A 13,563-nucleotide genomic window follows, 5' to 3' on the forward strand; every position below is an offset into this window, starting at 1 on the left:
GTGATTCTACAAGTCTCTGGAGCAGAACTAATATTTGTGAAGCTGGGCAGAATGTTGAGACTCTTAGTGGACAACTTCCTAATCTCTTTCTCTCTTCTTTCCTGCTTTTCAACTCAATGAAGACATCTTCCTCTTCTCCCCCTCCACCAGCCCTACATGGCTTCATTTACCCCTATTCTGGTCTGGACCCCATGATGAATCACTTCACTCGTCCCTCATTGATACCCACAACCTCTTGTTCCTGCCCTGCCAATCTTTTGGTCTAAATCAGCCCCACTGCTATCTTTCTTTTCCTGTACTGAGCTCTCTCTCATCTCTGGAGAAAGTCTATGTTCAGAGGGAGAGAGGAGAGCCAAGACAGAGTGGTAGAAGTGTGTGTGTGTGTGCGTGTGTGTGTGTGTGTGACTAAGAGACAGAGTACTCCACATGGGCCCACTTCAATCACCAGGATGCTACAAGGAGGGAGGAAGGGCAAAGATTCTTAGTATTTGCAGTTTTGACCTCTGGGCTTCCATTTCCTTTGGAGACCTGGCAGACAGGGGTGGTTATTTCACAGGGACAGATTCCCTTCCATCTTCTGGCTAGATGCTATCTGAACCCCATCTAGGTTTAACATATGGTAGGGCTTAAGCGGGTTTGACATTGGGTCCTGGCATAGGGGGTGAAGTCTCATGAAGACAAAATGAGCTTTCTATCCCTGTGTTGGTGGGAACAGGGATTCATCTGGGGCCCAAGCAGGCTTACCTAGAGCTTTTGCCCACAAGAGGTTTTCCACAAGTTGGGCAAGCCTCATGCCAGTATGTGCAATTTGGGGCTCTCAGATTATTTATGCCAAGCTTTGGGAGGTGGTACAAGCCTGGCTGCCCCAGATTCTTGTCCGCTTTAGCTGCTTTTGAACTGTATCCAGGGTTGAAGAGGGAACATACTGTGGCATGTCAAGACTGTAGAGAAAGACAAGAAAATCTGAGAGATATCTTAAAGGGAAGCTGAGAAACCTGAAGAGGCCAGGCTCAGGTTATGCAATGGATGGGTTCTCTCCTTCTTCCATCTCCATTTACCCCCAATCACTGCTGTGGCCTGTGGCCAGCAATAGCACAGACCTTGGCTCACTCTGTACCAACCACACTCCACATCCTGCTGTTCCTCTAACATCCCAAGCTCAGTCCCACCTCAGGACCTTTGCACTTACTGCTTTCCCCACTTTCAGCTCTCTCATGTGCTCAGCTTTCTGGTCAAATGTCATCTATCCAAGAAGGTCGTCCCTGACCAGTCTATCTAAAATGCCCCTTTCTAGTCTTTAACTCTGCCTTATTGGCCTATATGTGTTTATTTCTTTGTTCATTATTTTCTCTCTCTTTAATATGGCAGGGACTTTGTCTTGTTCACTGAGGTATCCCTGACACCTATAAGATGGTTGGTTCGAATCCTAGCTCCACAAACTATGGGATGCTGAGCAAATCACCTATCTATTTTCTTCTTCAATTGCCTCAACTGAAAAATGGAAATATTAATCATACCTATCTCCATGGTTGCTATGAGAACTGATTGAATCAATGTATATAAAATCTTAGGTCAATGTCTGGCATGCAGAAAATGATTAGTATCAACTAGTAATATTATAATTATTATACTGCCAGGAAGTTCACACCATGTCTATACTGAGGAGGTGGGGAGTGGTATTCCTGGCGGTTTGCTGGAAAGGAGCAGTTATTGTTACTTCTCTGGGAACCAAAATCCTTCTGCAGGCCCAGACCTGGGTGGGACCCTTTTCTCTCCTTTGCATCTGCTCTCTGCTGCCCTCTGAAGGCCCTGAGTAGAGGCTGGCAAAAGAACTGTTAGGAACTCCACAGATGAGGCATTTCCCAAAGAAAAATGAGCCATCCCTTTTCTTAAGCAAGCCACACTCCCCAGGTGGCAAGCTTGGCCCTTGACAAGACTGCCACTGGAGCCATCACTTGACAAATTCAGTTAGGGATCACAGAAGCCACGGAGGACCTGCAGGTACCTGGGCATTCATTCTTCAGACAGGCTCCAGGAGGGACTGAGAACAAACCCACTTCTTCTTTCCCCTAGGCTGTACTTCTTGAGCCCAGAGACAGTGATCTGTCAGCCAACATGAGCCACCCTGTAAAGCCATCCCTCACCCTGTGCCTCACTCCCTCTTGAACTGTGTAACCATGTGGGTCAAGTGATCTTCATATTGTCAGCCTAAAATGAGAGAAAAAGCCACTTCTCTGAGGGTGGTGGTGATTCATTAACAAGAATCTGGGGACACACACACTGAGGAAAAGATATAATGGGGGAAAAGATTTCATTTTCAATAGTGACAAAACTCCTAAAACATCTGGAAATAAACTTGCCTAGAAATGCATATTTTATATGAGAATGTAAGAAATATAAAATAAGGTAACATATTCCTGAATGGGAAAATTGAATAGGGCAAATATATTAAATATCCATAAATTTATATAAATTTTAAATACCATTCCAATGACATTTTGGATAAAAATGACAAAAATAATGGTTAAAATATTAGCTTAGAATTTATGGAGCTCTTACTATGTGCCAGGATCTGGACTGAGAGCTTTACAAAATTACCTCAGTTAATCCTACAGCAACCCTATGTGATCATTATCATTTATGAAGGAAAGAGCTGGGCAGTAGTTAAGAGCAGGAGATCACATGACATTGGGCACTTACTTATGACCCCTGAGACTTGGTTTCCTCATCTATAAAACAGGAATAATGTGTTTCTGTTTAGGATTAAATGAGATAATTTGGAATAGTGCCTGGCAAGTGCTAAGCACTTAATTAATATGAACTACTGTTATCCACATTTACAGATAGGAAATTAAAGCTCTGAGAGGATAAAGGAAATTGCCCGTGTTCACATAGCTGGTAAATAACTGATCTGGCCTGAGGGATGGGCTTAGGGAGGCTTTCCTAAAAGATACAGAAAATTATAATATCATAATAGTTAAAACAGGAAGCACGCCTTATATAAGGCATTTATATAAGTCTTGCAAAATAATGTTGTGAATAATTAGCCAGTGCCTCCTATTGATGAATGAATGAATGAAGGAATGAATGAATGAATGGCCAGCCTGCTGGTTTCTTAACTTCCCTTCCTTTCAACCATCCAAACAGCCAGATCATTCCATGCTTTGCCTCAGGAGGGTATGTGAAAGCAGAAAAAAAGAGATAAAAGGAGCCTCTTCCCTTAGGGTAATAGGAAAGACTCCTAACCAAACTAGACTAAAGTATGGGAGAAGATGGTCATGATGATCAAGGCTGTCCCCTCCCCCTCATCCAAGGTGGCACAAAGATATGGAAAGAGACTTGGTGCTCCACAGGGACCTGCAGGTACCAACAAACAAGGACTAGATGGGACAAGAACAGATGATGTCAAATGTAGGAGGCCTTTATAGGTCCCTAAGAGTCCAGCATCTCACTCACTCTGACCCCGAAATGGATTTAAGTGTCACCATCTTTTTTAAATGGGGGCTCAGAATACAGATGGAAAGTGTTAGAAAATAAACTAATGTTTCTTATACATGTCAGTTTAGAGGCTGAAACTGGTATTCCAAATGATAGATTTTTAAAGACAATAGCATTGGAGAAATGCACTATTAAAAATTTTTCCATTTATTTTTTTAATTTTTTTTTAATTTTTTTTTTATTTATTTATGATAGTCACACAGAGAGAGAGAGAGAGGCAGAGACACAGGCAGAGGGAGAAGCAGGCTCCATGCACCGGGAGCCCGACGTGGGATTCGATCCGGGGTCTCCAGGATCGCGCCCCGGGCCAAAGGCAGGCGCCAAACCGCTGCGCCACCCAGGGATCCCAAAAATTTTTCCATTTAGAGGAGCAGCTTGGGCAGTGGACAAAGGCAACAATATATTCATTTGTTGGACGCAGCACACTAAATGTGATTGTCCTTAAGACTGCGGTTGAACTTGCATCCCAGTTTGCCTTGGACAGCCACCATGTGCCCATTTGTCCCGGCTTCATTGTTGGTAGTACCCCCTTTCATTCTCAAAAGGCTTTCAGTCTGGACAATAAGTTATATGGTTACTCTGTTAAGATTTTAAAATTCAAGCAATCCTGTGGGTGAGCAACTCTTAGCTAAGCTCTATGAAACAGAAAGTAAGGATTTCCAGACAGGGGCAGCTGGAGGCCATTGGGGCAATAAAGTGAAGCCCCCAGAGAGCTGAGAATCTCACCTGGATGGGAAAGAAAGGGTTGGTAAGGTTGAAGGTCAGGTGCTGGAGTTAAGAGGACACTGCTGGGGTTAGAGTGGTATGTCTGAACTTAATCTTTCACACACATGAAACAGCTCAGAGTGACAGCGTGGCCCAAGCTATGCCCATATAAGCAGGCAAGAAATGGAACTGAGATTGCATTTGGGGTTAGGGACTAGACAGCTAGTGACAGACTTGGAAAGAGGAGATGTCTACTCTATACCCTTTTACTCCTATTGTATCTTGAATCTTGTGACTATATTACCTATTCAGAAACATATAGAAGCAAAATGGAAATTTTAAAGAACCCAGGCTACCTTGCTCATAGATTCTCTACACAAACTGTGGAATCATTTTGTCAAGTTTTTAAAATGCCATCAGTAAACCAAATGGCCTTTAAACATTTGAAAAGATGATCAACCTCATTTAAAAAGGTGGTGGAGGGGGGTGGGAGTGAATGGGTGACGGGCACTGGGGGTTATTCTGTATGTTAGTAAATTAAACACCAATAAAAAATAAATTAAAAAAAAAAGAAAAAAAAATAAAAAAATAAAAAAATAAAAAGGTGGTGGGAGTTGTCTAGGTGGCTCAATTGGTTAAGCGTCTGCCTTCAGCTCAGGTCACGATCTCAGGGTCCTGGGATTGAGCCCTGAGTCAGGCTTCCTGCTCAGTGGAGAGTCTGCTTCTCTCTCTGGCCCTCCCTCTCTGTTCGTGCACTCTCTCAAATGCATAAATAGAAAGAAGAAGAAAAGAAGAAGAAGAAGAAGAAGAAGAAGAAGAAGAAGAAGAAGAAGAAGAAGAAGAAGAAGAAAATTAGAGCCACAGTGAAATACCACTTTTTAACTTTCAAATCAGCAAATATCAAAAGGTTTCATAACCATGACAGTGGAAGGAAATGGGCCCGCTTCACACAATGGCCAGTGGCCCTGCAGTTGAGCACAGACCCTTTGGGGCCACTTTGGCAATATTTATAAAACTTTAAAAATGAAAAAAAAAATAAAAAAAAATAAACTTTACAAATGCATATACTTTTGGGTAGTAGCATTCTTTGTCTAGAAATTTATCTTACAGAATACTCCCACCTGTGTAAGGACATATGTGTGGTTTGGGGCAGTTACCCACCTCCCTGCATTTATATCAGGGGATTATCATAGGAATTAAGTGATATAATACATGGAAAAGATTTTAAAGGATTTAAGGATGACACATAGGAAGTACTCACTAAATTCTGTTATTACTACAGCATTGTTTGTGGCAGCAAAGCACTGGAAACAACCTGAATGTCCATCAATAGGGGACTGATTAAAAAAAGTTTTATCTATATATTGGAAAACTATGAAGCTTTTAAATAGAGTGAATACTCTAAACAGTGCTATGGAATAATCTTAAGAAGTATTGTTAAATAGGGGGGGAAAAGCAAAGTGTAGAAAAGTGCTTATGGCGTGCCACCATTTGGGGAGGGGCGGCAGGCATGCCTATGGGGGCATAATCTCTTCAAGGAAGAAGTCACAAGAATCTGGTTTCAGTGAAGATTCCTGGGAGCAGAACTGGGGGGCAGGTGCTCAGGGGCTGCTAGTAGAACCCTTTGTCCCTTTTATATTGTCCACATAGGGATGTATTTTCTATTCAAAAACAAATAAATTCGATTTCTAGATATATGCCCTAAAGAGTTAAAAGGCAGTGGCTCAAACAGGTACTTGTATTGTACACCAATGTTCATTACTCACAACAGGCAAAAGGTGGAAAACAACCCAAATGTTCATCTATAGATGAATGGATAAAGAAAATGTGATATCCGTGCAATTCAATATTAGCCTTTAAAAAGAAGGAGGGGGGAATCCCTAGGTGGCTCAGCGGTTCAGCACCTGCCTTCGGCCCAGGGCGTGATCCTGGAGTCCTGGGATCAAGTCCCACGACTCCCTGCATGGAGCCTGCTTGTCCCTCTGCCTGTGTCTCTGCTTCTCTCTCTCTCTCTCTATCAAGAATAAATAAATAAAATCTTTTTTAAAAAGTTTAAAAAATAAATAAATCATCTTATTAAAAAAATAATAATAATTTTAAAAAAGACAAAAAGAAGGAGGGGCACCTGGCTGGCTCAGTCGGTAAAGCATGCAACTCTTAAGCTTGGGGTTTTAAGTTCAAGTCCTGCATTGGGTGTAGAGATTACTTAAAAATAAAGTTTCTTAAAAATTTTTTAAATTAAAAGGAAATTCTAATACACACTGAACCATGAAGACATCATGTTAAGTTAAATAAGCCAGACACAGAAAGACAAATACTGTAGGATTCCACTTTTATGGGTATCTAGAATAGCCAAATTCATAGAGACAGAAAACAGAACAATAGATCTGGGGCAGCAGGAAGGGGGAGTGAGGAGTCACTGTTTCATGCATATAGAGTTTCAGTTGGGGAAGAAGACAAAGTTCTGGAAATGGATGGTGGAGAGAATTGTACAGTTAATGTGAATGTACTTAATGCTATTAAGTAGTTAAAATGGTCAATTTTGTTATATATATTTTACTACAAAAATTAAATAATTTTAATTTAATTTTAAATAAGGTAATACATCACTTTAAATACTTTTTAAAAATAATCTTTTTTTACTTTGACTAGAGTTATGCTAGACGTAGAGATTGATTACAGGGAGCCATAAGGTATGAGCTACAACAAAGAATAAGCCCTAAAAAAAGGACCCTTGGTCACCAAACCCTGGCATTCTCCATGCCACGTGAACCTACTGTGCTGACTGGCTTCTGGGGGATTCCTGATACATAGCAAAGGTGAAAGGCTGAAGCAGGACCAGGGGAAAATGGCAACTTCATCCAAGATGGAAGAAAAAGGAAGAAGAGATGACAGGAGGACAGAAGCAGAGGAAATTCCCACTTGACTGTATATACTTCCTCTGTGAGGAAGTGAGGAGTGGGAGTGTGTGCCTTTGGGTGGATTTTGAGGGTAGCAGAAAGGTTGACCTTTTAGGGGTCAGACCAGGGATGTGTAAAAGAATTCCCATGTCCCCACTGAGGACTCCATTGAGGCTGGAGATCAGACATGTGTAGAGAGAACTCTCCCACTCCTCTCACCTCTTTTCCCTCCCCAGGCAACAATCCAGAAGCGTCCATAGACCCCTGCTAGCTAAATAAATGAGGAAAAGTAGAAACTAGGACTTTCCATCCAGACCACCAACTACCATAGGCCTCTCTTCTTCAGTAACACAAGGTTGGGATGGGAAGAGGCCTCAATTTTAAATTGAGATTGAAGTTTGGATTTTCATTGGGAACAAATGAAATTTGTTTCATTCAATTTTGAAATTTCATTCATAATTTCTGAAATTTATTTGGTCTCTGACTGAGACCAAAGGTGACCACAACAACCATGTGACTTGTCTAAATTTCATTCGGGGACAGAACAAGATCCAACCCCACAGAATAAATTTAAAAGAGCAATCATAGGTAAAAATCCAGTTGCTTTCTGATTTTACCCCTTGAGTCATGCTTGCTTAATGGAACAGTTACACAATACTATCAACTGTTACTTAACATTCATATATCTTGCACCTCCCACTAGATTTGTAAGCTCTCTGAGGGCAGGGCCCATGTATAAATTACCCACATATTGCAGCCCAGAAAAGTGCCTTGCATGTACACAGTAAGCCACAGGGTGTATGAATCGGTGCATGAGGACAGAGTCTCTGACAACATGACTAGTGTACACATGTACATATGGTAAAAACTGGCTAGGCAGCTAGAAGAAGCCAGGCAGGCAGTACTTTGGAAACTCAGCAGGGAATCTCCTTTCCTTCTGCCCCTCCCCCTGCTCATTCTCTCTTTCTCTCTCTCAAATAAATAAATAAATAAATAAATCTTAAAAAAAAAAAAAAAGACAGAACCTGTGTTCAAGGAATTCTGATATAAAATGAGATTGCAGTTTGCCCAGATTTAGGGTAAAAGGCACAGAGGCGAAGTAGGTATGGATTACCATGTTCTGTTTCTCTGTTAGAGCTGTGATCAGACCCAGCTCATGCCCTGTGATACCACAAGTGGACACTGCAGTGCCCCATTAGGCTTCAAACAAAGCTGAATCCATTTTTGAGTAAGGAATCTTAAAGGGCCCCTGTCTTTAAGATTATATAAAATGATCCAAATTATGTAATTCTGAGATAATAAATTAGGTGAAGACACACAGAGGCCAATTCCTTAGATAGAGAAGTATATCTCAAGTAGCTCAAGAAGCAAAGTTTTCTACAGATGAAGGTTATGAAAACCCAAGACCAGTTGATTCTGTTTTGGGAATGTTAACATTGGTGAACACACTCTGCCATCTATTTCATGTGACTACATCACTTGTGCTGAAGTATCTCCTTTATTGACATTGGCCTCCATCAGTGGTCACAGAACAGGGAGGTGAAAGAGAAGATATTTGAGCATCTCCATTAATTCGTCTCAGTGCTTGATTATTGCCTCTCTGAGAAGATTAGATTAACTCAGGGGAGGGTGTGCAGGCATTCAGTCATGCAACAAGCCACTTACTGAGCTTCTTCAACAGATGGAGAAAGATGGCTCTCCTCAGACTGGGCAGCCCAAAATGAGCTAGGGGGTTGAGGGGGAGAAAGGACATATTTGGTGGGCTTTTAAGATACTACTGAGAACATTCCTCAGCTCAGGCCCAAATCGCAGGAAAGTAAAAACAATAAATAAATAAAAATAAAAACAAGCAAACAACAATAACAAATCTTTCTCAGAGAAGCCCACAGAGCTAAAGGGCTCTGGATTTTTTTTTTAAGATTTTATTTATTTATTCATGAGAGAAACAGAGAAGCAGAGACACAGGCAGAGGGAGAAGCAGGCTCCATTCAGGGAGCCCGTGGTGGGACTCGATCCTGGGTCTCCAGGATCACACCCTGGGCTGCAGGTGGCACTAAACCGCTGTGCCACCAGGGCTGCCCGGGTTCTGGATTTCTAAGTTAGAATTTCATCAAGGGCTGAGTGACCCTTTCTTGGATAGACAACTCATCCCCAGGAGTCCTAATTTGTAAGAACTACACAGTCTGTCATATCTAGGAAGAGAGATGAGGACTAGCTCCCTGGCTTCTCAGGTATCACCTCCCTCCCATTCCCTAGAGCCCAAGAAGTAAGTGGGAAAGGCCACCTCCTTCCTGTGGGAAAGCTTAATTGAAGTGAGGATTTTTATATAAGTCTCATGTTTCCTGGACTCTTAGAAGCCTCCAAGAAGATGCTGGAAATAACCCTTGGAAGAAGCTCGAAGTAAGCAAAGAACCAACCACCATGACTTTCATGGCTGAAGAACATGGATTTAAGAAAGGCAGTTAGACCTCTGTGCAGAGAATATAACTAGATCTAAATCTCAGCCCCTCGGTGCACAGCAGACATTGCACAGAGGCACATGATCATAGAATGCAAGTAGGGGAACACCAAATAGCAATAGGACAACTTGGTCAATCTTACTTGTCCTTCACTATGTTGAAATAGTTAAAAATTAATTTAAACAACAGACTGCCCTTTATCTTTGCTCTCTAAATCTTGCACCGAACTTTAGTAAAAAGCAACAAAATTCTCACCTGAGCCTCTGTGGGCTGAAGGTTCCTACCTATTGGGTTCATTCTTTTACATCCCCAAACCAGAACCCACAACCAAGCTATTAACTCCGTATATTTAAAATCCACTCTACTCACCCTGCACAGTGGCTGGTTGCTCCGGGCCCTTGAATCTAATCCTTTAAGGTGGGCCCTGAAGTTGGAATCCACCCACCTCTCCTTTTTTCCTACCTCTGCTATTAACATAGCCCCTCCTCTGTTACCTCACCTACCAACTATTTCAGAACCAAAAAGTCTTTGTCTATTCACAGACACTGTAAAAGTAACATTCATTTTAAATTTTTTTAATCTAATGTCTGTGTCTTCCGCAATTCCTATTGGTTTATCTAATCAGTATGTCCTAGGGAGGTTTATTACTTGCAGCTTTAGCTCGTCCAAGCACAATGGAGCCAGCAGAGGCATTCCCCAAAGACAATTAACTCCTTTAAGACACAATCCTCAGGAAAGATGTCAGGCCTTTTGCCTCTTCTCTTCAGAGGCCTGAGATTAAGGAGCACATTCCATATCTCAGAGCCCCTCTAGCTCAGCAAACCTCAGCTCCTAACTCTTCAGAGAAGGATATGGACAAGAGAAATGAAGGTGTTTGAACAAATCAAACCCTGCAAGCAAAATGTTGCATACTTTGTGATTTTTCTAAGTTTTGTGCTGATTTTTGTCCTCGTTTTAACTGCTTTGTAAGTAGGAAAGATATAAAGAAAGAGTGGTCAGTGAGAAGAGGGCAGGGAGAAGGCAGACAGTGAATAGGAAATGAGGCGAAAAGAAGTGCTAGTGGGGGAGGGACACAGTGTGGGGGGTGTGGACTCAGTGTGAGGGTGTGGGCTCAGAGTATGGAGGATGTGGGCACATAGTCTTGGATGTGTGGGCACAGAGTGTGGAGGGTAAGGCATATAGTCTTGGGGGGCAAGCACAGAGTGTTGGGGATGTGGGCACACAGGGTTGGGGATATGGACACACAGGGTTGGTCTGTGAGCATAGTGTTGGGGGTGGGCACATAGTGTTTGGTTGTGGGCACACAGAGTAGGAGGGGCAAGGAAGAAGAGCATGCTGAAATCTCTGATAACCTAGGCATCTCTGGACACCAAGTATTGGGCTCAGTGACACACACACCTTCTCTGATTTAACTCTCAACAGAACTGGCAGGAGAGGATTTTCATCCCCAGATGAAACCTTGCAGATATGGAAATTGAGGCTCAGAGAGTAATACATACCGTGGACTCATAGAGGTAGAAGGAAGAGCAGAGGTTGGAAGCTCCATCAAAAAATGAACTCCAATTAGAGAGGAAGACAAACCATGAGAGACTCCCATCTCTGAGAAACAAAGGTTTGCAGAAAGGGAGGTGGGAGAGGTGGGGTAACTGGGTGATGGGGACTAATGAGGACACATGATGAGATGAGCACTGCGTGTTATACTGTATGTTGGCAAATTGAATTTAAATAAGAGAAAATAGAGAAAAATGAACTCCAGCCCTTTGCTTACACAGGCCCTATTATAGATCTGTTGAGTGTTTTTAGACCCATATTTCAGGATTTACCTTCTCTCTCAGATAGGAAATTTATCTTCTGGTATAAAGTCTTCACTCTAGGGACACCTGGGTAGCTCAGGGATTTAGTGTCTGCCTTCAGCTCAGGGCATGATCCTAGTGTCCCAGGATCAAGTCCCACATTGGGCTCCTTGCATGGACCCTGCTTCTCCCTTTGCCTAGGTCTCTGCCTCTCTCTCTCTCTCTCTCTCTCTCTCATGAATAAAAAAAAAAAAAAAAAAAAGTCCTCACTCTATTCCTAGCTCACTGGGTTTCCCCCAGTGGAAAACCCATGCATGCAGCAGACATATGGGAAGGTGTGTTTTGGAGGCCATGGCTGAGCCATAATTTTAACCTTACATCCTATTTTCTTCCCACAATCCATGGAATCAAAGACTAGCAAGACTAGGATGACTGACTCACTTTGGTCTGCCTGACACTTTCCTGGTTTAAGCTCTGAAAGAACTGCAACCTAGGAAATGCCTCAGTCTGGAACAGATCAGGATAGCCTGGACCCAGAAGACATAGTCTCTAGCCTCAGGGAGTTTCCAGCCAGTTGAGGATTCGACAAATACATAAGCAGAAGAGTGCAAAGCCCCATAAAAAAGCACAAAGGGAGGGAGAGGCACAGTAAAAGAAAAACCATATGTGTTGGGAGGACTGATTCAATTCACAAATAGTCATTGCTTACCTTTAAAGTCCCAGGCTGTAGTTTAGACCCTATGTGTTAAAGAAACAATTCATGGAGGGCCTGGGTGGCATAGTTGAGTATGCACCTCTTGATTTCTGCTCCAGTCATGATCTCAGGGGCATGAGTCCCAGCCTGCAGAGGTCCCCACATGGGGCCTGGCATGGAATTCCATGTCAGGCTCTGTGCTGGGTATGGAGCCTGCTTAAGATTCTCTCTCCCTTTCCCTCTCCCTCTGCCCCTGCCCTTGCATGCACATTCACAGGCATGCATGCACTCGAAAGAAAGAAAGAAAGAAAGAAAGAAAGAAAGAAAGAAAGAAAGAAAAAGAAAGAAAGAAAGACTTCATGGAGAAAATGGCCTTCAGTAAGACATGAAGGGAAAGGATATGGGGTGGGATTCGGAATAGCAAAACTAACAAGGGTGCATTTGAGGCAAAGGGAAGCAGCCATAAAAACAAAGACCTAAGTGGTCAAAGAATGCAGTGTACCCCAGGAACAGGGCAGGCAGTTTCCCTGGTACAGGGCAAGCTTGGGGAGGAAAAGGATGGGGCCATTTTAGGGAGAGAGACAAATCTCAGCAAATGCGCCTGAGCTCAAACGAATGTGGAATGGAACTTTGTACAAGAATGGAATAATTGGCTTCAGAGTAGATCGTAGCACAGGTGGTAAGACTTGTTGGGCCGTTACTGCCAAGTAGTCCAGTGAGACCCTTTGATTTATACCCACCCAGGTTCTGTTTAAATCATGTGGCTATTTGGTTCAGATATTTTATTTTTTGATTTTTGTTTTTTTCACTTCATGCAGGAATTAGAGGGTGAGGTTCACCGTGGGTTAGTGAGGGGACAGAAGGTTTTCCCTCCGGGATGCACAAAGGGAACAGGTCTGCAGCCTGAGGATCCTTCCTGATACAGGAAATAGGGAGGAGGACTGCCCTGGCAGCAAAGTGCTTTCCTGCTTGTGTCCATTGTCCACTGAGGATTCACTGGAGCGCTCGCCTACTTCTCTGTCCAGCTCTAATGATACCTTTGCTGTCAACCAATGCACATTCTTATCTACTTGCATGTGTGTGTGTATGTGTGTGGCTTAAAACAAAAACATAATTCCAAGAATTCTTATTTACTTTGAGAGCCTTTCCGCCTTGCTGTAGAAGAACAACCATTCATTTGCTGCGTGTGAGTGAAGGGATGGGCGGGGCAGAGGCTGGGCCACACGTCCTGAAGAACCTCCACGGCCACTGAGGCCACCATGCCTGGTGTCTCAGGACCACAGGGCTTTCCCGCTCTACCTAACTTTCAGGTGATCCTTCTTTTCTGTGTTTAGGAGGCAGGTTTCCTCAGCAAATGAGATGCAAGGTCAGTTTACATCCAGAACTCTAGCAGCAAGGGACACTGAGAAATAAAGTTTTGGGGTTTCCAATCTCTCCAATTTGGAGGGTGAAAAGGACCTTAAGAGAGCCTATCTAAGAATGACCTACAAGGTTTCTAAGTCTTGACCAATGAT

At 42.8% G+C, this 13,563-nt stretch overlaps 1 protein-coding gene across 7 annotated transcripts in view; it reads right to left on the reverse strand.

Moving 5' to 3' along the window:
* SLC4A5 (solute carrier family 4 member 5) overlaps positions 1 to 10,074 on the reverse strand; it is a 108,037-nt gene extending 97,963 nt beyond the window's left edge. For 5 of the 7 annotated variants that reach the window (XR_013349090.1, XM_077842946.1, XM_077842941.1 and 2 more), the window contains exon 1: positions 9,932 to 10,074. The gene's annotated coding sequence lies outside the window, so the exon portion shown is untranslated. Of the gene's footprint in view, positions 1 to 744; positions 942 to 9,931 lie in introns of those variants that run through there. The other 2 variants (XM_077842943.1, XM_077842942.1) reach the window with 2 other exon arrangements.
* Between the last annotated feature and the right edge of the window lie 3,489 nt (positions 10,075 to 13,563).

The sequence above is a fragment of the Canis aureus genome, chromosome 12 (assembly GCF_053574225.1).
Source record: "Canis aureus isolate CA01 chromosome 12, VMU_Caureus_v.1.0, whole genome shotgun sequence".
Classification (NCBI taxonomy): Eukaryota; Metazoa; Chordata; class Mammalia; order Carnivora; family Canidae; genus Canis; species Canis aureus.